The 23,886-nt window shown below is 36.0% G+C and overlaps 1 pseudogene; it reads right to left on the bottom strand.

Annotated features, from left to right (window-relative positions):
• The window catches only part of LOC139858931 (uncharacterized), a 313,467-nt pseudogene that overhangs the window by 123,377 nt on the left and 166,204 nt on the right, over positions 1-23,886 (bottom strand).

Genomic DNA, 23,886 nt, shown 5'->3' with positions numbered 1-23,886 from the left:
TTATCTTTGTAAACTTTGAAACAATCTTTACACTTGAATGGATGCGACATATTTTGGGTCAAACGTCTGTTTTAAAGACTTATGACCAGGTAATGGGACCTACGTAGTCGACGCCGTCACTTGACGATTTGTCGGGGTCGCTACAAGTGGTATCAGAGCCTTGGTTGTAGGGATTTAGAGTTCATTTGTGTCCACCCCGGGTCATAGGGTACATAGGTGAATCTAGACTACAACCGGCATATAGACTGAAGTAGGAATTACTTGACTATTTGTGCATTTATACTCGAACTCTTCTATCATATCTAACTCGTATTCGATCTTGATCTTACGTTGATAAATTTTGTTGACGCGCCACCTTGACTTTATAAAGTAATGTTAAATGCACATGTAAATCAGGGTAATATAATTTCCGGGATTATATTACGGTGATTCACATGGACGTTCCGACATTATGACATAAAGAATTTAAGGCGAGTCAAGGAAAATTTTCTCTACATCATCATTCCCTATCATGATTAGTATTATTGAGAATACTAATCAACGATATTCTTGTGTCTTGAAGGAACAATGCCTCCCCGTCGCGGGCCACGTAATGAAACTTCCGAACAAGCTTTTCAACGCATGATAGCCACCGCCATAGGTGCGGCTTTGGCTAGTATCTCCTCCGACATCAATAACAACCACAACCACAACAACCATGGAGCCGGTAATTCAAACGAGGGTTGCTCCTACAAAACTTTCATGGGGTGCAAACCTCACACCTTTGATGGGACCGGAGGACCGGTTACTCTCACCCGATGGTTTGAACAAACAGAATCCGTTTTTAGCATAAGCGGTTGTCGGGACCAAGACAAAGTCAAATATTCCACCCACACTTTCGCCGGTATCGCCCTCACATGGTGGAATACGTATGTGCTGTCGGTGGGTATCGATGAAGCTCACACTCTCTCATGGGCCGACTTAAAGAAAAAGATGATCACCGAATACTTCCCGCGCGAAGAGACCCGTAAGCTCGAACACGAACTAAGAACTTTAAAAGCGGTCGGGAATGACCTAAAGGCATATAATCAACGATTTTCTGAGCTATCCTTGATGTGCCCAAACCTCGTGACCCCCGAACCTCTAAGGGTTGAACTTTACATGGATGGTCTTCCCCAGAGCATCAAACAAGGAGTAATGTCATCCAAACCCAGTAATCACCAAGAGGCCCTGAATATGGCCCGTCAATTGATCGAAACGGTAGACGAGATTGAAGTGCCGGCACCTAAAGCCGAGGATGAGTCAGGTGACAACAAAAGAAAATGGGAAGCCCCCCAATCGAGCAACTACAACAACAACTTTGCCAAGGAACCTCTCACCCCCGTCGGCAAGAAAAGTTATGCCGGGACACGACCTTTTTGCAACAAATGCCACAAGCATCATTTTGGTGAATGTGGCAAGCTAATTTGCCATCGGTGCCAAGGTAGTGGTCATATTTCCAAGTATTGTGGAAGTACCGCCCCCGTCACTCAAAAGGGGCCCGACGCACCAAAGCCGAGTATTTGCTACAAATGTGGCCAATCGGGTCATTTTAGGAATGAATGCCCAAAGAATAAAGCAAAAACCAACGCGCGCCGTTGAACTTACAACATCGACACCTAGGATGCCCGAGACAATGATGGACTAGTCACGGGTACGTTTCTTCACAACAAACCGTATATTTCATACTTATTCGATTCGAGTACCGTTAGACGTTTTATAACCAAGGATTTGACTCGTGCTCTTTATATTCCACCTCTTTCCCCCAGATACTACTTAGACGATTTAAGTGACCGACGGAAAATATTGTGTGCCTATAAATTTTATCGGAGGATATGCGTTAAGAAATTGGACTCGACACCTATAGAACTAAGGAACTCAAAACCTATTCATTAAGGAGAAATTGTTGCCCTACATTTATGTATAGATTATTGTGAACTAAGTAACTTTCGGTTGGAAACCAATACTCTCTTCCTCGTATCCATTACCTCATGATTATTTGCGTGGATCCCGTGTATTCCAAATCGACCTCCGTTCTGGTTATCATCAATTGGGGGTTAAGGGAGACGATGTCTCCTAAGCCATTTTCTGAACTCGCGACGTTAGTTTTAAATCTCTCTTAGTACCGTTTGATTTATTTAGGACTCCGTCCGTATTCATGAACCTCCTAAACCACGTATGCAACTTATCTAGACGAATCTATTATCGTATTTATAGATGACATCTTAACTTATTCAAGTAAAGAAGGAAAACGAACAACATCACCATCTTAAGCTCGAACTTTTGAGAAAAGAGCAACTCTATACCAAATTCTCCGAGTGAGAATTTCTGTTAAACGAAGTCAAATTTTCTAGACCATGATGCTAATGGTCAAGGCATTACAATCAATCTCGAAATCAAGCCACACATAATCAGGAAACTCTCCCCACTCAGACTTGTATTCATAAAATCTTAGATCTCGCCGGTTATTACCGAAGATTCATTTCTGACTTTTCTCGTGTTACACGACTTTTAAACTCGTTAACTCACTAAGGAAAACTCTAAACCTCTCCGTGTTCGAACCTTGAGCGTGATTCTTCACACCAACATTTCTAGTTAAAATCGTATAGCAACAGATGGAACTCAAACATGGAAATATTTCTACTTGAACGCCGAAAGGCATACTCTCTCGACTCAAAAATCAACATAACTAAAATTCGTTATTTTGCGCGAAGAATTCGAATACTAAACTGTAGATCCGATCAACTTTCTCTTCATCACGTACCACACACATACCTCTGTTATTTCACCGTTACTGTCTGATATTACTGGAATTTAAGATAACATACAATCCAACGATACTTCACTCTTCTTTGACTTAACGCCCTTGTGTTTCTGATAATCGGTCAACTATTATTCAACCCCGAACTATACAACTACGTGTACTTCCTCGTTTCTCTTTCAGACTTCAACTTTTGACAACTAGAGGCACGTTATGGCAACCCCGAGATGTAAGCTCATCCTATTCTCAGTCCTCATTTCACTCCTATCTTTATCGCTCGCATTTCCGTTTAAGGAAACTCCTTGTAACATTCCTCCATGGATAGAGAAACTCCTCATATTACATAAGTATTCGCCACGAGGGTGAATAGTCCTAACGAACATTTTTCAAACCCTAACTAACTTGTTCAAACGTATCTTAAGAGATTCTATTCCAACACGGTGTATCCTTGTCAATTATCCCGTATCGAAATACTCGTTTCACTTCTAGTTTTACAAGAAACCCTGGAGACCCGCTTAGACATGAGTACCACGTACCACCCACAAACCGATGAACCGAGCAAACGAACGATTTACGTCTTGGAAAGACATGTCACAAACTCGTATTGTCACCTTTAGTAGATCACTCTTACAACAGTAGTTACCACTCGTGTGTTCACGCGCACTTTCCGAAACCCTATATGACCGCTAATGTCATACCCCTGTTCATTTAACCAAAGCATCAACCACCGAAATCTGAACTCCATCAAGAAACAACAATTGAAATCATTCAAATCCGGGGAGGGCTCGAGACAACCCATTGTCGCCAAAAGAGTTATACCAAACTTAGATGAAAACCTCACAAATCCCAGTGTGTAACCGCGTAATATTGAGAAACCGCACCTTGGAAAGGTGTAATCCATTTTGAGAAATCGAGAAAGGCTATAGCCGCATTATTGAACCTTTTGAAACCTTGGGGCGTATTGGAACCGCTTCCTACCGTTTAGAACTTCCGACTCAATTAAGTTTCCGTTTACCTTACATTTCGTGTAACAAACATAGAAACGTGTCCTGCGGAACAGGAACGTGCAATTCTTCTAAATGCACCAACTATTGAATACAAACTTCTCTTCATAGGAAAACCAGTTGAAATCGGGGATCGTAAAAAAAAAAAAAAAAAAAAAAAAAAAATCCAAATTCATGAGAACACTCAAGGACGTACCTTCACTTATTCATAGCATTGACATCTCCGGTCTCGAGTGAGAGGCATCGATTATTATTTTCCAACTAAATTTCGGGACGAAATTTCTTTTGAGGTGTGGATAATGTAACATCCCGCATTTTTCCGTTAAATTATTTTAACGCCCGTCTTTTTCTTTTTAAATAATACCCTTCATATCTAGATTCGTATCCTTTGTTAAGTAACATTTTAAATATTCTCGTTATCGGATTTTTAATATCTCCCGTACTTCCGTGTAATTTAAAATAATTCGTTTGGTCAATTCACGCACCCGCAACCGAACGCGAGGGACTAGTTTCGCCATTGGAGCAAAGATGTGACTAGCTTGACTAGTCAACACCCACCTCCCCATTTTCCTTTTCATTTTCATTTCCATTTTCTTTCTATACTTTCCAATTTTCTCTCAAACACCACTACAAAGAATCATCATCTAAATTCGGATTTGGAAGCTTCAACCAAAACAAAATACATATTTGGAATCCTCTCTTCATCCTCTTCAATTTGATACCAACTTCATCTCATTAGGGTAACTTTCTAAAATCACTAATTTTATGTGTTCTTGAGATTTTTGAGTTATAAAGTTGTTAATTAGTGTCTATGGCTCATTGTGATGTCGTGTATGTAATTTGTATGCTCGATTCGTTGTTTTTGGTGTAACTAGTTCAATATGAAAATTACTTGCTAAATCCTTGATTTTGGATGATCAAATGTTGTTAGATTGTTAAAGTGCATGTTTTAAAAGTGTTACTAGTATCATTAGCTTCGTTTTGATGTATAGGTTGATTAAGGAAACTCCAAGAACATGATTAATGATTTTGTGAACTTGGATTAGGGTTTGATGAGCTTTACATGAACTTTTGATGCGTCAAATGCTATGAGATATTGTTGTTAAGTGTTTTGTTGCAATGTGTGTTTGATTACCTTCGAAACGGCATAACATACATGTAAATTGGTTGCCCGAATCATAAAATGCGTTTTTAGAACTTGAAACTTTGATTATGAACGTTTAATGCGGTTTTTGGTTGTTGTTAGTGATGAATTGCTTGATGAAATGTGCTTAGTTGTTTTCCTTGTCAAATTACCTTTCTAATGATATGGGTTATGCGTTTTAAGTGTTTTCGGTGCATGAAATGTGTTATATTGTATTTTGGTTCGTGACTTGGACCATTTTTCTGCAAACTGCATGATTCCCAGGTATTGCGCGCCGCGCATTTACCCGCGCGCCGCGCATAATCAGAGATCCCAGATGTTTGCCTTCTTGGTTGAGTTCTGACCAGTAATTGCACTTGGGTGCGCGCCGCGCAACCCAGTGCGCGCCGCGCAAAAGCCCCAGGCCACTCTCTTTTGTTTTTAAATGTCACAAAAATGTTTCCGCTTAACTAAAACTCCGTTTAACATGAAACTTGACTATTAGGCTCTTATATGACTTCTCGTCTTGGGAAAATTGTCGGATACCCGACCCGACCCCGTTGACTTTGACTTTGACCAAGTTTGACTTTTAGTCAAACTTAACCAAACGATTATACAATCGTTCTAACATACTTAACTACTTGTATCGTGCATGAAACTTGACAAATTGATTCACATGCTATATTAATCGAGTCGTAACGAGCCATAGGACTAATTGAACATCTTTGACCATTTGTGTTTACCGTTATTGATATAACCTATATGTTTAGGTCAAGACTAGCTTTGTCTTTGCACGCGTTTACTTGTTGAAGTACTTTATTAACTCTCGCGCTCAAGGTGAGATCATAGTCCCACCTTTTCAACAACTTTTATACTTTTAAATCGTGGGCTGAGAAAACATATACTTTGTTACATCTTGTACTACTTACTTTTATGTTTTGAACACAAGTGTGAAAACAAACATTCCACGTGCGAGTTAGAACAAAAATGCCTCAATTCAATTATCATTAGTTACACTTGCAGGGTGTAAGCGAGAACTTATATTGTGTGGCCATACGGGTTTAACAAACCCTCATTCGGACGGTTCGCTACCGTTATGCGGATGAAATATATTTTTGTGTTTTAGTGTGGGTTCTAGCACTGTGTGATGGGGTAACGTTGGTTAAGTTTTGATAATTGAGTGCTCGCGTATAACAACACTTTTGGAATGCAAATGATTTGGATAATCTACGTTATGGAAATACAAAATCTTGTGGTTCAAAAACAACGTTTAATACTTACTAAACCTATGATTTCACCAACGTTTTCGTTGACAGATTCTTCTATGTTTTCTCAGGTTTTGAATGCTTAGTGATACATGCTTCCGCACTCTTTTGATACTTGCTTGGATGTCGAGTATACATGCATTTTGGAGCATCTTTTGAACTTATTTAAACTGTGTCGCATAGTTTTCATTTGTACTTATAACGTTGTAACTTAACTTGTGGTCAATTATCTTTGTAAACTTTGAAACAATCTTTACACTTGAATGGATGCGACATATTTTGGGTCAAACGTCTGTTTTAAAGACTTATGACCAGGTAATGGGACCTACGTAGTCGACGCCGTCACTTGACGATTTGTCGGGGTCGCTACATTTCTGATTCGCTGCCATAAGTCAGAAGCAATATCACAATTTAGAAGGGTATGTTGAAGGGTTTATATTCCGTTATCACAAACTGGGCATCTAGTCGTGTGTAAATCTATGCCTTCATTATTGAGTTCGTCTCTTACGGGTAGTCTGTTTTGGTTTGCCCGCCAAATGAAAATACTAATTTTTTGAGGTATTAAAGGATTGTTGGGTGTCGGAGATGAAGTTCGAGAGCTAACTTGTGACAATTCGGTTAAAATGGACATGAGAGACTTGGATGAGAATAGGATGGTAGATTCGAATTTCCAAGCCCAATAGTCATTACATTTTCCTGAAGGGTTGTATCCTTTTAAAAGTTTGATGAGATTTGTTAATTCTGTAGAGGTCCGGCCACGAGGGGGTGGGTACCAATTCCACATGAAAGAAACCGAAGAGTCGTCCCATTTCATACGTTCGGCAATTGAGGCTTCCTTATGCATATCTAACCGGTAGAGCATCGGATATAAATCTTTTAGAGGAGTTACACTACACCATTTTTAATTCCAAAAGCTTGTTTCATGACCTTTGTCTACAATTTCACAAATGCATTAGATATGTCACAACCTAATTTGTTTAGGGTTTGTTCGACTTTAATAATGTTGTACCATGTTCTACTGCTTAACTTTTTAAGATTTTGTTCATTTAATGGAGAAAAACAACGATTTATCCACCGTTAGATCCATAAATACTTTTGATAACACGGGCTCAAAAAGTATTATTGTTTGTAAGAAATCTCCACCACGATTTAACCAAAAGTGACAAATTTTTAAAAGTTAAAGATCCATATAAATATATATTATATTATATTATATAAATTATAAATTATATATAATATCATATAAATATAACTAGTGTTCGAACCCTCGCTTCGCGCCGGGGGTTCGGTTTTTAATGTATTTTATTGCGTTTAGTTTGTAAAATTTTTTTTGTGGCTAACGATGATATTGTTGAAACGTAACTCGAGTCGAACTAAAAGGTATAACCCGTGAAAGATTTAAATATTATTTAAAATTAACAATATATGTGCATCTCCGCGTTTCGCTATGGAGTTGTCGACTTTTAAAAATTTAACGGGGAATTAACGTGTATGAAAAGTACCCCAAATATTTAGCGTTTTTTAAAAAACGTCCGTTTTGCGTATAGCTAGTGACATTGTGTTCCTAAAATTATTTCGAGTTTAACGATGGTGGCGGAAAAATTTAACTCGTTGCGAGTGCGAAGATATGGCCCGTTGAATATTTGGGTGGAGTTTGTTTAAGATTTTTTATGAGAATGGTTAATTGACACTTTATCTCCGTGTTTGGGGGTGGATTTGATTTTTTGAATAAAGTGTGGGGTGGTTTGTGGTTGAATTTGCAAAAAAAAAAAAAAAGGCGAAAATACCCCGGTACTATTCATTTGCCCTATGTCTGTTAGAATGTAAGTATAATATAATATAATATATTTGGAGTACTCAAGTTATGTATAATAATTTACTCCCTCCGTCCCACAATAATTGTCTTGTTTTGACTTTTCAAAGTCATTCTTTACTAACTTTGACTTTGAATATCTTTATTTATGTTAAATAATATTTGATAAAAGTTATACCAATAAAAAGTATATTTAAAACTCGATCCATTCATATAATTTTTATCGAATGTTATATAATACAAACAAAGATAATCAAGGTCAAAGTTTATAAAGGATGACTTTGAAAAGTCAAAACAAGACAATTATTGTGGGACGGAGGGAGTAATATACTAGCCCTTTCAAATACAAAAGTGTTAGGAAACACAAAAATTATTCACGTTGCCTAATCTCTGTGAAGGTTGAGCCATAAAGACACATAATTTATGCGGTTCTGACGTTTACGGTTCGGTCCAGCGATGCTCCGGCCGACCGGATACGTGGTGGGTTCACAAGTCACCATAAAACCAAACTTTACAAATACAAGTATAATTAAGTCGTATTACTTGCATAACAAGTTTAAAATTAGTTGACCAGTACTCTACCCGGTCAAGTGAATTGTCATACTTCTTCTCCCTTTCCCATAAAAAAACTCGTCTTGTTCGTTTCCCATAAAACATTTGCACCTTCTCTCTCCACTCAAAACCTAAAATAATTTAACCACTTAAAAAATTCCTACTGCCACCTCCATACCAATCACGGAACTTACACTATTACAATTTATATATGTAAATCAGTCTAAAATCAACTAACGTAAATTTGTTATTTTTCCAAATATAAAGCTAACTATACATGTGTATTAGGAAGAAAGAAAAGCATATTGGCCTGAAAAAATAAATTGGAAAAGAACAAAAAATAGGAAGAAAATCACAGGGGCCTGAAATCCGATCTAAGTTCGACGGTAATTGCAGCAACGCGTCAGGGCTCAAACGCTGGTGAAATTTAGTTAGCCGGGTGCGAAAAATGATTTCGAGTTCAAAGGTTTTAGCGGCGGTGTGTAACTCTACCATGAATGATCGCGAACTCCATTTTAAGATTTGAAGTGTTTGTTAGTTTAGGAGAGAATATAGAACTTTAGAGGAAAGATGAAAGAGGCATTGTTGATGTTTGCAGAAGATGAGAGAACACTATTTAGACATATTAACAAAATAAAATGAAGAATTTTATAAATGGATGACTTTTAAGTTAATTGAAGAGAGAGATAGTAAAAATAAAATAAAAGAAATAAATTGATAGTTAGCTGACAGGTATATTGAGCAAATCAAGATACCTTCTACCCGGTAGATTTAGCACTTCCCCGCATTTGCCAACCATGTTTCTTCATTTCAAATCAAATCATCATACATAATCAACCACATGGTCACGTGTTAATTATTCAACTTCGGTTATTACTCTAAAATTATTATTATTATTATTATTATTATTATTATTATTATTATTATTATTATTATTATTATTATTATTATTATTATTATTATTATTATTATTATTATTATTATTATTATTATTATTATTATTATTATTATTATTATTATTATTACTCTAAAATTATTATTATTATTATTATTATTATTATTATTATTATTATTATTATTATTATTATTATTTTGGAACGGCGGCTCTAAAAGTATTATTGAATTAAGTATAGTGCAAATTAAACTACAAATGACACAATCTATATATATCATCTAAAGTTGGCGCTCATACTCAGTTCCTAATAATGATGACCATTTTCTTACTGCGGAGTACAAAACAAGAGAACACTACAACTAGAGAGAATGGTGAGAGAGAGTAGAGAGAGAAACACATTTGTAGTGACCCGAACTTTTCCATGTTTATATATATTAATTGAGATTGATATTTACATGATTAAATGTTTCCAACATGTTAAGCAATCAAACTTGTTAAGACTTGATTAATTGAAATATGTTTCATATAGACAATTGACCACCCAAGTTGACCGGTGATTCACGAACGTTAAAACTTGTAAAAACTATACGATGACATATATATGGTTATATATATAGTTAACATGTTTTTATTATAAGTATGTATCTCATTAGGTATTTTAACAATGAGTTATACACATAAAAATGAGACTATTAATTTAAGAAACTCGAAAACGATATATATAACGATTATCGTTATAACAACGTCTTACTAGGTACATATGAATCATATTAAGATATTGATACACTTGGTTAATTATGTTAAATGATAAGTAAATATATTATTAAGTGTATTAACAATGAAATACATATGTAAAAATAAGACTACTAACTTAATGATTTCGAAACGAGACATATATGTAACGATTATCATTGTAACGACATTTAACTGTATATACATCATACTAAGATATATTATATATCATAATATCATGATAATATAATAATTTAACATCTCATTTGTTATAATAAACAATGGGTTAACAACATTCAACAAGATCGTTAACCTAAAGGTTTCCAAACAACATTTACATGTAACGACTAACGATGACTTAACGACTCAGTTAAAATGTATATACATGTAGTGTTTTAATATGTATTCATAAACTTTTGAAAGACTTCAAGACACTTATCAAAATACTTCTACTTAACAAAAATGCTTACAATTACATCCTCGTTCAGTTTCATCAACAATTCTACTCGTATGCACCCGTATTCGTACTCGTACAATACACAGCTTTTAGATGTATGTACTATTGGTATATACACTCCAATGATCAGCTCTTAGCAGCCCATGTGAGTCACCTAACACATGTGGGAACCATCATTTGGCAACTAGCATGAAATATCTCATAAAATTACAAAAATATGAGTAATCATTCATGACTTATTTACATGAAAACAAAATTACATATCCTTTATATCTAATCCATACACCAACGACCAAAAACACCTACAAACACTTTCATTCTTCAATTTTCTTCATCTAATTGATCTCTCTCAAGTTCTATCTTCAAGTTCTAAGTGTTCTTCATATATTTTACAAGTTCTAGTTACATAAAATCAAGAATACTTTCAAGTTTGCTAGCTCACTTCCAATCTTGTAAGGTGATCATCCAACCTCAAGAAATCTTTGTTTCTTACAGTAGGTTATCATTCTAATACAAGGTAATAATCATATTCAAACTTTGGTTAAATTTCTATAACTATAACAATCTTATTTCAAGTGATGATCTTACTTGAACTTGTTTTCGTGTCATGATTCTGCTTCAAGAACTTCGAGCCATCCAAGGATCCGTTGAAGCTAGATCCATTTTTCTCTTTTCCAGTAGGTTTATCCAAGGAACTTAAGGTAGTAATGATGTTCATAACATCATTCGATTCATACATATAAAGCTATCTTATTCGAAGGTTTAAACTTGTAATCACTAGAACATAGTTTAGTTAATTCTAAACTTGTTCGCAAACAAAAGTTAATCCTTCTAACTTGACTTTTAAAATCAACTAAACACATGTTCTATATCTATATGATATGCTAACTTAATGATTTAAAACCTGGAAACACGAAAAATACCGTAAAACCGGATTTACGCCGTCGTAGTAACACCGCGGGCTGTTTTGGGTTAGTTAATTAAAAACTATGATAAACTTTGATTTAAAAGTTGTTATTCTGAGAAAATGATTTTTATTATGAACATGAAACTATATCCAAAAATTATGGTTAAACTCAAAGTGGAAGTATGTTTTCTAAAATGGTCATCTAGACGTCGTTCTTTCGACTGAAATGACTACCTTTACAAAAACGACTTGTAACTTATTTTCCGACTATAAACCTATACTTTTTCTGTTTAGATTCATAAAATAGAGTTCAATATGAAACCATAGCAATTTGATTCACTCAAAACGGATTTAAAATGAAGAAGTTATGGATAAAACAAGATTGGATAATTTTTCTCATTTTAGCTACGTGAAAATTGGTAACAAATCTATTCCAACCATAACTTAATCAACTTGTATTGTATATTATGTAATCTTGAGATACCATAGACACGTATACAATGTTTCGACCTATCATGTCGACACATCTATATATATTTCGGAACAACCATAGACACTCTATATGTGAATGTTGGAGTTAGCTATACAGGGTTGAGGTTGATTCCAAAATATATATAGTTTGAGTTGTGATCAATACTGAGATACGTATACACTGGGTCGTGGATTGATTCAAGATAATATTTATCGATTTATTTCTGTACATCTAATTGTGGACAACTAGTTGTAGGTTACTAACGAGGACAGCTGACTTAATAAACTTAAAACATCAAAATATATTAAAAGTGTTGTAAATATATTTTGAACATACTTTGATATATATGTATATATTGTTATAGGTTCGTGAATCAACCAGTGGCCAAGTCTTACTTTCCGACGAAGTAAAAATCTGTGAAAGTGAGTTATAGTCTCACTTTTAAAATCTAATATTTTTGGGATGAGAATACATGCAGGTTTTATAAATGATTTACAAAATAGACACAAGTACGTGAAACTACATTCTATGGTTGAATTATCGAAATCGAATATGCCCCTTTTTATTAAGTCTGGTAATCTAAGAATTAGGGAACAGACACCCTAATTGACGCGAATCCTAAAGATAGATCTATCGGGCCCAACAAGCCCCATCCAAAGTACCGGATGCTTTAGTACTTCGAAATTTATATCATATCCGAAGGGTGTCCCGGAATGATGGGGATATTCTTATATATGCATCTTGTTAATGTCGGTTACCAGGTGTTCACCATATGAATGATTTTTATCTCTATGTATGGGATGTGTATTGAAATATGAAATCTTGTGGTCTATTATTATGATTTGATATATATAGGTTAAACCTATAACTCACCAACATTTTTGTTGACGTTTTAAGCATGTTTATTCTCAGGTGATTATTAAGAGCTTCCGCTATCGCATACTTAAATAAGGACGAGATTTGGAGTCCATGCTTGTATGATATTGTGTAAAAACTGCATTCAAGAAACTTATTTTGTTGTAACATATTTGTATTGTAAACCATTATGTAATGGTCGTGTGTAAACAGGATATTTTAGATTATCATTATTTGATAATCTACGTAAAGCTTTTTAAACCTTTATTGATGAAATAAAGGTTATGGTTTGTTTTAAAATGAATGCAGTCTTTGAAAAACGTCTCATATAGAGGTCAAAATCTCGCAACGAAATCAATTAATATGGAACGTTTTTAATCAATAAGAACGGGACATTTCAACATTCATCCAAGGTTTTCAACGATGTGAGGCAACCTACTGGAGCAAGGCGAAGAGATGAGGAGGTAAGGGGTTACGAACGACATCAACACACAAGGGTTAATGGTAACGACATCAAATCACTGTTCTTCTACAATTTTCCGGATTCTTGGAACGTTTCAGATCTATGGGGTTTCTTCAAAACATTCGGTACTGTCAAGGAAGTTTATGTACCACCGGTTAAGCGACTGAAGAGTGGGGCTCGATTCGGTTTTGTAAGATATGATGGGGTTCCAGATTCCTTGATTGATAACCTCATTAGGAAACTCAATACTACTCGTTTCCCAGATTATGGGGATTTAAACTTAAAAGTTTTTAGAGCAAACGAAAGGGTCTCTTCGAATGCAAAGGGACAACCCGCTCCACATCAACCAACAAGATTCAACAGTAACATGGTAAATGGAAGGAGTTTTAGAAACGTGGTAGATGCAAGGGAGATTATTGACGAAAAGAAAAAGCAAAATCTGGAAAAAACCGAAGGGAAGATTGCTTATGCAAAAGAAGATCAAGAAATCTTATCGATATTGAATCACTCCATCACTGGAACCCTAAAATCGATTGACCACTTGGAGATTTTCGGGGAAATCTGCAGATCGGAAGGGTTAGTTGATATTGAAATCAAATATTTAGGTGGGCTAGATATTCTGATTACTTTCAGCAAAGTGGAGGTCGCAACTATAATCCTGGAAAATAGGAATCACTTTCTTTACCAGTGGCTTGATAATCTAAAGCCATGGACGAAACACATCAAGAATCCTGGTAGATTGTCTTGGGTTAGCATCACAGGTGTGCCTATTGATGCATGGAAGGAGGATACTTTCAAATCAATAGCAGAATGGTGGGGCAAACCTATCGAATTCTACAACTGCCAGCTTCATGGAAATCAATCTTTGGTCATGGGAAAGGTTCTTATTCATACTAAAGAGATTAACCTTATAAATGATCGAGTTATTCTTGTTGTAGGCCCCCGATTGATAAAAGTGCAGGTGGTTGAAGAAATTAATGATATTGTGGACATTGTAATGGAAGCAGATGATGATGTACACGAAGGGTCACACAATGAAGATGACGTAGGTGACAACATAATCTCTGATGAAGAATCAGCATTGGAAGGGGACTCCTATGATGACGATGGGGAAGATGATATTGGTGATGTCGAAGGTGTTGCAGAGAAAATCAACGAGGGATCAAGTTCCCCACATCATGAGGTTCGTGGTTCAGGTGATCGGTTACCTACCGGTCACTGGAATCCGGCGATGGATTCCGGGAATACCAAAAGTCCAAAGCAAGTTCAGGTTTCCAACATGTTTAATGATGGCATTAATGTCAGTCCATCCCCCAAAAAATCTGGTGAGTATTCTGTTGGCAACTACACATCTCCCAATGAAAAAAACCCCTTGACTCCAGTGCATAACCTACCTAAAAACCCTAGCACCAGCCATAACACAATTCACTTGGACGATTCTACCCCTAGGCCCAACCCAGCAGCCCATGTTTGCAAAAAGCCCACAAATACCCCTATCTCCCCATTGACCCATTCTACCCCTCCCATTCACATACCCTCTCAAACCAAAGCCCAATCCGTTTCACACTCACCTCCAAAGCCCATCTCACCTGTAGCCCAACTTGACAACAACTTTGACTCCTCTCCGTTGACTACCCCAATTGATCATGCCAAATTGGACAATCACATCCCCGATAATACTCCTTCTCATCCCGATACACCACTTTCCTCCACCCCATCCAACTCAATTAACAATCTATTCGCTTCGGGGGGAGTCGATTCAACTGTCGTTGGTGACTCTTTCCCAATCAATCATTCCTCCTCTCACCCTAACCTCACACCCTTAGCCGATAACCTTCAGCAACCCACTCGCTTTCCATCTCAAATCCCCCTTTCTGATCCTGTCTCAAACCTAAATGTTCCCAATCTTGCTACCAAAATCCGAAAACAAAACAAACATCCCACATCCTCCTCAAAGAACCCTAACCTGTCCTTTAAACATGTCGCTAGAAACCCTTCACACAGTACCCCTCAAACCACTCAAAGAACAGAAAGATCAAATAAGTGGCCAGGGACTTCTCGATTCCTCCACATCAAAAGATTAGCCAGATCTATTCATCATACTAGCAACACGCAGGTGATAAAATCAATTTCCTTACATCATAAGGTTAAATCCCAAGCCTTAAACCCGAAAACATCCAGCAGAAAGAACTCACAAGGATCAAAAACCGACTCCTCGAGTCTAGAGGTTAAAGAATTCGGGAGCAAGATCGGGGTAAGATGGAAAGCCAATTAGGCTCATCTTGCATTCACTGTATTCGGTTACTTTTTTTGTAATCATGTTAATTGTCTTATCGCTTAACGTTCGTGGAGTTGGTCAACCGGGTAAGAAAGAATGGTTGAAAGCCTTATGTAGTAAAGAAAAACCATCGATCTTGGCGTTACAAGAAACTAAATGTGAAGAATTCAGTGAATCGTGGATAGAATACATCTGGGGCTCGGATAACTTTAAGTTCATTTATAAATCGTCGGTTGGTTTCTCGGGTGGCATGCTGTTAGTTTGGGATGCATCGATGGTTAAAATTGATCAAGCCATAGAAGGTGAATTTCACATTGGAATTAAAGGTAAAGTCGAAGGGTGTGATGATGAGATAGCAGTTCTAAATGTATACGGTCCACACACAACCGAAAAGAAGATTCGATTTTGGGACTCATTAAAGGCAATACTTAGCTATAAAGCTATGCCGTGGTTGTTAGTTGGTGACTTCAACGAGGTGAAAACCGAAACCGATAGGATCAATTCGGAATTTAACAGAAGCTGGGCAAACATGTTCATTGCATTTATAGATAGTGAGAGGCTAATTGACATTCCCCTAGGTGGTCACAGATTCACTAGAATGAGTGGAGATGGAACAAAACTTAGCAAACTGGACCGGTTTCTGGTATCTGAAGAGTTCGTTCATTTATGGCCGACGCTTTCGGCAAAGGTATTGGACCGTTTTCTATCAGACCATTCTCCCATTATTTTAAGACACGTAAACACAGATTATGGTCCAAAACCGATCAGAGTGTTTAATGAATCGCTAAAAATCGGTGGTGTTGATGCGATTGTCTCGAATGCTTGGAACACTCCGGTAAGTAGCCGTACACCTGATAGAATTCTGCGGGATAAGCTAAAAAATGTAAAGCAGGAATTGAAGAAAGTTGGGTCAAGTTTCAGTAATCTGGATAATGAAATTATCGAGGTGTCCAAACAGGTCCTAGATCTTGAGAAGGCTGCAGAAACTCGGCAGCTAAGCGATGTCGAGAGGATCACGTGGAAGGAAAAAAGAAAAGTTTGGTTTGAAAAGGAGGCTACGAAACGCAATTTTCTAAAGCAAAAGGCGAAAATTAAATGGAATCTGGAGGGAGACGAAAACTCAAAGTTCTTCCATAATTTTGTAAATCGAAGGGCAAACAAGAATGCGATTAGAGGTCTTAATATCAATGGATCCTGGACAGAGGCCCCATTCGAAATCAAAGAAGAGGTGTACAATTACTTTGAGTCGACATTTAAACAACCCAACTCAGAGAAGTGTGTGTTCGATTTTCAAGATGACAGACTCTCGAATTCCGACAGACAATTATTAGAAGCTAAGTTCTCAGAAGATGAAGTGTGGGACGCAATTAAAAGTTGCGGGAGTTCTAAAGCACCGGGACCCGACGATTTTGGTATGAAATTTTTCAAAAAGTTTTGGTGGTTGATTAAAGGGGACATTATGAACTTTTTCGAGTGGTTTTGGTCTTCGGAAAAACTGTCGAAAGGGTGTAATGCGTCTTTCGTTACCTTGATTCCAAAGATTGATAACCCATTGATTGTTAAGGATTGTAGGCCGATAAGTTTAATTGGAAGTATCTACAAAATTCTGGCGAAAGTTCTTTCGTTAAGATTGGCGAAGGTAATTCACAAAGTTATAGGTGTGGAGCAAAGTGCTTTTGTTAAGAATAGATACATCCTAGACGGGGTTCTAATAGCTAATGAAGTAATTGATGACGTAAAAAGGAGAAAGAGCAAAGGGATGATCTTAAAGGTTGATTTCGAGAAGGCCTTTGATAGCCTAAAATGGGACTTTATTGAATCAACTATGAAAAGTCTTGGTTTCGGAATCAAGTGGACCAAGTGGATAATGTCGTGCATCTCATCGGCATCCATATCCATCCTCGTTAACGGTTCACCAACTAAAGAATTTATCCCGGAGAGAGGTGTTCGGCAAGGGGATCCGATTTCTCCGTTCTTGTTTATAATTGCAGCTGAAGGGCTGAATTTGCTCACTAAACAATGCTACGATTCGGGTCTTCTAAAAGGTATTTTGGTGGGTAAAGACAACATTCCGATTACCCATTTACAATATGCGGACGACATGATATTCTTTGGTGAATGGAGTAGGAGAAACGCGTCAAATACTATGAAACTATTAAAGTATTTTGAAGACCTTTCGGGATTAAAGATTAATCTGACAAAAAGCAGTTTGTTCGGTCTTGGTGTGAGCGAATCGGAGCATTTGTAAATGGCTGATTTTATACATTGTATGGCCGGGTCGCTTCCTTTGAAATATCTCGGTGTTCCGATAGGTACAAAAATGAATAAAGTCCATGAATGGACTCCGGTGATAGAAAAGTTCAAAAAGAAGTTAGCTACGTGGAAAGCAAAAACCTTATCTTTCGGTGGCCGTCTTACTCTTGTGAAATCGGTGTTAAGTAGTTTACCCCTTTACTTCTTCTCAATTTACCGAGCTCCAGTTCGCGTGCTAAAGCAACTTGAAAATCTAAGGTGCGCTTTTTTCTGGGGCGGGTCGGGGGATTCTAAAAAACTTTCATGGGTTAAATGGGAGAAAATTTTGGGTCCAATTGATAAGGGTGGGTTAAATGTGGGTTCACTTTTCGGGAAAAATATTGCTTTGTTAGGAAAATGGTGGTGGCGTTTTCTACGCGACCAAAATTCGTTATGGGTTAGAGTAATCACTAGTATTTACGGGGCGGGTGGGGGTTTACCAACTAATGCGGCTGCTGCAAGTTCTATTACAGGTGCAACTGTAGTGACCCGAACTTTTCCATGTTTATATATATTAATTGAGATTGATATTTACATGATTAAATATTTCCAACATGTTAAGCAATCAAACTTGTTAAGACTTGATTAATTGAAATAGGTTTCATATAGACAATTGACCACCCAAGTTGACCGGTGATTCACGAACGTTAAAACTTGTAAAAACTATATGATGACATATATATGGTTATATATATAGTTAACATGATATTATGATAAGTAAACATATCATTAAGTATATTAACAATGAACTACATATGTAAAAGCAAGACTACTAACTTAATGATTTTGAAACGAGACATATATGTAACGATTATCGTTGTAACGACATTTAATGTATATATATCATATTAAGAGATATTCGTACATCATAATATCATGATAATATAATAATTTAAAATCTCTTTTGATATTATAAACATTGGGTTAACAACATTTAACAAGATCGTTAACCTAAAGGTTCCAAAACAACATTTACATGTAACGACTAACGATGACTTAACGTCTCAGTTAAAATGTATATACATGTAGTGTTTTAATATGTATTCATACACTTTTGAAAGACTTCAAGACACTTATCAAAATACTTCTACTTAACAAAAATGCTTACAATTACATCCTTGTTCAGTTTCATCAACAATTCTACTCGTATGCACCCGTATTCGTACTCGTACAATACACAGCTTTTAGATGTATGTACTATTGGTATATACACTCCAATGATCAGCTCTTATCAGCCCATGTGAGTCACCTAACACATGTGGGAACCATCATTTGGCAACTAGCATGAAATATCTCATAAAATTACAAAAATATGAGTAATCATTCATGACTTATTTACATGAAAACAAAATTACATATCCTTTATATCTAATCCATACACCAACGACCAAAAACACCTACAAACACTTTCATTCTTCAATTTTCTTCATCTAATTGATCTCTCTCAAGTTCTATCTTCAAGTTCTAAGTGTTCTTCATAAATTCTAAAAGTTCTAGTTTCATAAAATCAAGAATACTTTCAAGTTTGCTAGCTCACTTCCAATCTTGTAAGGTGATCATCCAACCTCAAGAAATCTTTATTTCTTACAGTAGGTTATCATTCTAATACAAGGTAATAATCATATTCAAACTTTGGTTCAATTTCTATAACTATAACAATCTTATTTCAAGTGATGATCTTACTTGAACTTGTTTTCGTGTCATGATTTTGCTTCAAGAACTTCGAGCCATCCAAGGATCCATTGAAGCTAGATCCATTTTTTTATTTTCCAGTAGGTTTATCCAAGGAACTTAAGGTATTAATGATGTTCATAACATCATTCGATTCATACATATAAAGCTATCTTATTCGAAGGTTTAAACTTGTAATCACTAGAACATAGTTTAGTTAATTCTAAACTTTTTCGCAAACAAAAGTTAATCCTTCTAACTTGACTTTTAAAATCAACTAAACACATGTTATATATCTATATGATATGCTAACTTAATGATTTAAAACCTGGAAACACGAAAAACACCGTAAAACCGGATTTACGCCGTCGTAGTAACACCGCGGGCTGTTTTGGGTTAGTTAATTAAAAACTATGATAAACTTTGATTTAAAAGTTGTTATTCTGAGAAAATGATTTTTATTATGAACATGAAACTATATCCAAAAATTATGGTTAAACTCAAAGTGGAAGTATGTTTTCTAAAATGGTCATCTAGACGTCGTTCTTTCGACTGAAATGACTACCTTTACAAAAACGACTTGTAACTTATTTTTCCGACTATAAACCTATACTTTTCTGTTTAGACTCATAAAATATAGTTCAATATGAAACCATAGCAATTTGATTCACTCAAAACGGATTTAAAATGAAGAAGTTATGGGTAAAACAAGATTGGATAATTTTTCTCATTTTAGCTACGTGAAAATTGGTAACAAATCTATTCCAACCATAACTTAATCAACTTGTATTGTATATTATGTAATCTTGAGATACCATAGACACGTATACAATGTTTCGACCTATCATGTCGACACATCTATATATATTTCGGAACAACCATAGACACTCTATATGTGAATGTTGGAGTTAGCTATACAGGGTTGAGGTTGATTCCAAAATATATATAGTTTGAGTTGTGATCAATACTGAGATACGTATACACTGGGTCGTGGATTGATTCAAGATAATATTTATCGATTTATTTCTGTACATCTAACTGTGGACAACTAGTTGTAGGTAACTAACGAGGACAGCTGACTTAATAAACTTAAAACATCAAAATATATTAAAAGTGTTGTAAATATATTTTGAACATACTTTGATATATATGTATATATTGTTATAGGTTCGTGAATCAACCAGTGGCCAAGTCTTACTTCCCGACGAAGTAAAAATCTGTGAAAGTGAGTTATAGTCCCACTTTTAAAATCTAATATTTTTGGGATGAGAATACATGCAGGTTTTATAAATGATTTACAAAATAGACACAAGTACGTGAAACTACATTCTATGGTTGAATTATCGAAATCGAATATGCCCCTTTTTATTAAGTCTGGTAATCTAAGAATTAGGGAACAGACACCCTAATTGACGCGAATCCTAAAGATAGATCTATCGGGCCCAACAAGCCCCATCCAAAGTACCGGATGCTTTAGTACTTCGAAATTTATATCATATCCGAAGGGTGTCCCGGAATGATGGGGATATTCTTATATATGCATCTTGTTAATGTCGGTTACCAGGTGTTCACCATATGAATGATTTTTATCTCTATGTATGGGATGTGTATTGAAATATGAAATCTTGTGGTCTATTATTATGATTTGATATATATAGGTTAAACCTATAACTCACCAACATTTTTGTTGACGTTTTAAGCATGTTTATTCTCAGGTGATTATTAAGAGCTTCCGCTGTCGCATACTTAAATAAGGACGAGATTTGGAGTCCATGCTTGTATGATATTGTGTAAAAACTGCATTCAAGAAACTTATTTTGTTGTAACATATTTGTATTGTAAACCATTATGTAATGGTCGTGTGTAAACAGGATATTTTAGATTATCATTATTTGATAATCTACGTAAAGCTTTTTAAACCTATATTGATGAAATAAAGGTTATGGTTTGTTTTAAAATGAATGCAGTCTTTGAAAAACGTCTCATATAGAGGTCAAAACCTCGCAACGAAATCAATTAATATGGAACGTTTTTAATCAATAAGAACGGGACATTTCAGTTGGTATCCGAGCGTTGGTCTTAGAGAACCAGAATTTTGCATTAGTGTGTCTTATCGAGTTTGTTAGGATGCATTAGTGAGTCTGGACTTCGACCGTGTTTACTTGAAAAATGATTGCTTAACAAATTTTGTTGGAAACTATATATTTTTAACATGTGAATATTATGTGATATATTAATCTCTTAACGCGTTTGATATTATGTGATAGATGTCTACCTCTAGAACAAGTCCCATTGACTCACCTAATAATAATGAAGAGTCAAATGTAAATTGGAATGATTCGTGGACTGATTCACAAGTTCCCGAAGAAGAACCGGAAGAAGAGTCGGAACCGGAAGAAGAATCGGAACCGGAAGAAGAATCGGAACCGGATGAAGAAATAGAACCGGTGGGGGAAATAATAAAACGGTTAAGTAAAAGAAAATCCTCAACCAACCGACCAAGGTTAATTATGGTCAATGGTGTTTCCGCCAAGGAAGCAAAATATTGGGAGGATTACCAATTCTCCGATGAATCGGATTCCGACGAGAATTCCGATGATGTTATAGAAATTACCCCAACTGAATTTAAAAAGGCAAAAGAAAATAATAAGGGAAAGGGCATAAAAATAGAGAAATCTAATTCCAACCCCGATGAACTTTATATGTATCGTCAACCCCCGAAGTCCTTAAGTTGTAACAATGACCCGGGAACCTCTAAACCACCAGGTTTTTCTAAACCAATGTGGACAACGACGGCTCGTATTAGGGGAACATCATATATCCCTAGAAACTTGGCAAAACGATCCAAAATCGAAGAAGAAGAAACAAGCAAGTCGGAATAAGATAGTTGTATTCGTGTGGTGTAATATATGTAATATAGTGTGCTTATGCTTTATGATATATGTAAAAAAAAATTGCTTGTATTAATAAGTATTTTTTTTATGAATCTAACTCTTGTCTATTTTACAGTATAAAAATACAAAATGGATAGACAACCCAATATTTTAAGAGACCTACCCGGAGACATGATTGATGAAATCTTGTCTAGAGTCGGTCAGAATTCTTCGGCACAACTATTTAAGGCGAGATCAGTTTGCAAGACATTCGAAGAACGTTCCAAGAATGCCTTGGTTTATAAAAGGCTTTCGTTCGAAAGATGGGGGATATCACATTGGGAAATCCATAAGTTACGATGTGTTTACTTTGACGCATATATTGCGGGGAACCCAAATGCTATTTTACGCAACGGGTTAAGAAATTATTTTGACTCAGTATATCCGAATATAGGACTTCGTGATTTAGAAAAAGCGGCTAACATGAAATATAAAGAAGCATGTTATGCTTACGGATTAGTAATGTTCGCTTCTCACCAAAGTGAGAACAAGAACATCGGGCTACAACTATTAAACAAAACGTTCCCACAAGTGACGGAGTCGGTAATTGGGGTAAGAAATGAGGTTTTTAGATTGTTACGGGACTGTTGGACATTACGTAACCCTCGTCCCTTTGACGACGTTACAATACGCTGTTTTATCAACGGCCATAACGGTTATGTTCCACAAGACCAAGGATGGGAAGTAATCCTAGTAAAACCAGAATGCATGACTTGTTTCTGGACGTATGAATTACGTGTCTTTATTGCCTTTACTGAACGACTTGTGTACTAGCTAGAATTATCTTCACAACCATCCTGTATCAAATTTATTGTGTGCTATATTTCATGCTATATGTAAAATAAGCGGTATTGTAAGTTTGTAAAATATTGTGTAAAAGTTTGAACGCGAAATATTATTATAATCAGTTTTTCATATAGAATTGTAGTAGTTGAATTGTATATTAGCTACTAAGTATGAACTTAACGGGTAGGTACTACCCGAATTTAAACTTATAAAACGCTAATATGAATAAAAAGCTTTTATAAATGAGTTCATATTATGCTACGAAATACTATTAACTACTCTTAATATTTTGTATGATTAACTTGTTCCATTTGACTATTTTGAAGGAAATGGCACCGACTACTCGACACACCGTGAATATGAATGAAGAGTAATTCCGTACTTTTCTAGCTTCAAACATAGCCGCAGTACAGGCTGCGCTATATACCAACAATAACCTTGGATCTGGCAGTACAGGAAATCGTGTAGGATGCACCTACAGAGAATTCACTGCCTGCAAACCTTTGGAATTTGATGGAACCGAAGGACCAATCGGATTGAAACGGTGGACCGAGAAGGTCGAATCGGTGTTTGCCATAAGTAAGTGTACTGAAGAGGACAAAGTGAAGT

Source organism: Rutidosis leptorrhynchoides, chromosome 7 (genome assembly GCF_046630445.1).
Source record: "Rutidosis leptorrhynchoides isolate AG116_Rl617_1_P2 chromosome 7, CSIRO_AGI_Rlap_v1, whole genome shotgun sequence".
Classification (NCBI taxonomy): Eukaryota; Viridiplantae; Streptophyta; class Magnoliopsida; order Asterales; family Asteraceae; genus Rutidosis; species Rutidosis leptorrhynchoides.
The sequence above is the reverse complement of the archived record's forward strand: the minus strand, read 5'-3'. Positions and strand labels throughout refer to the sequence as shown.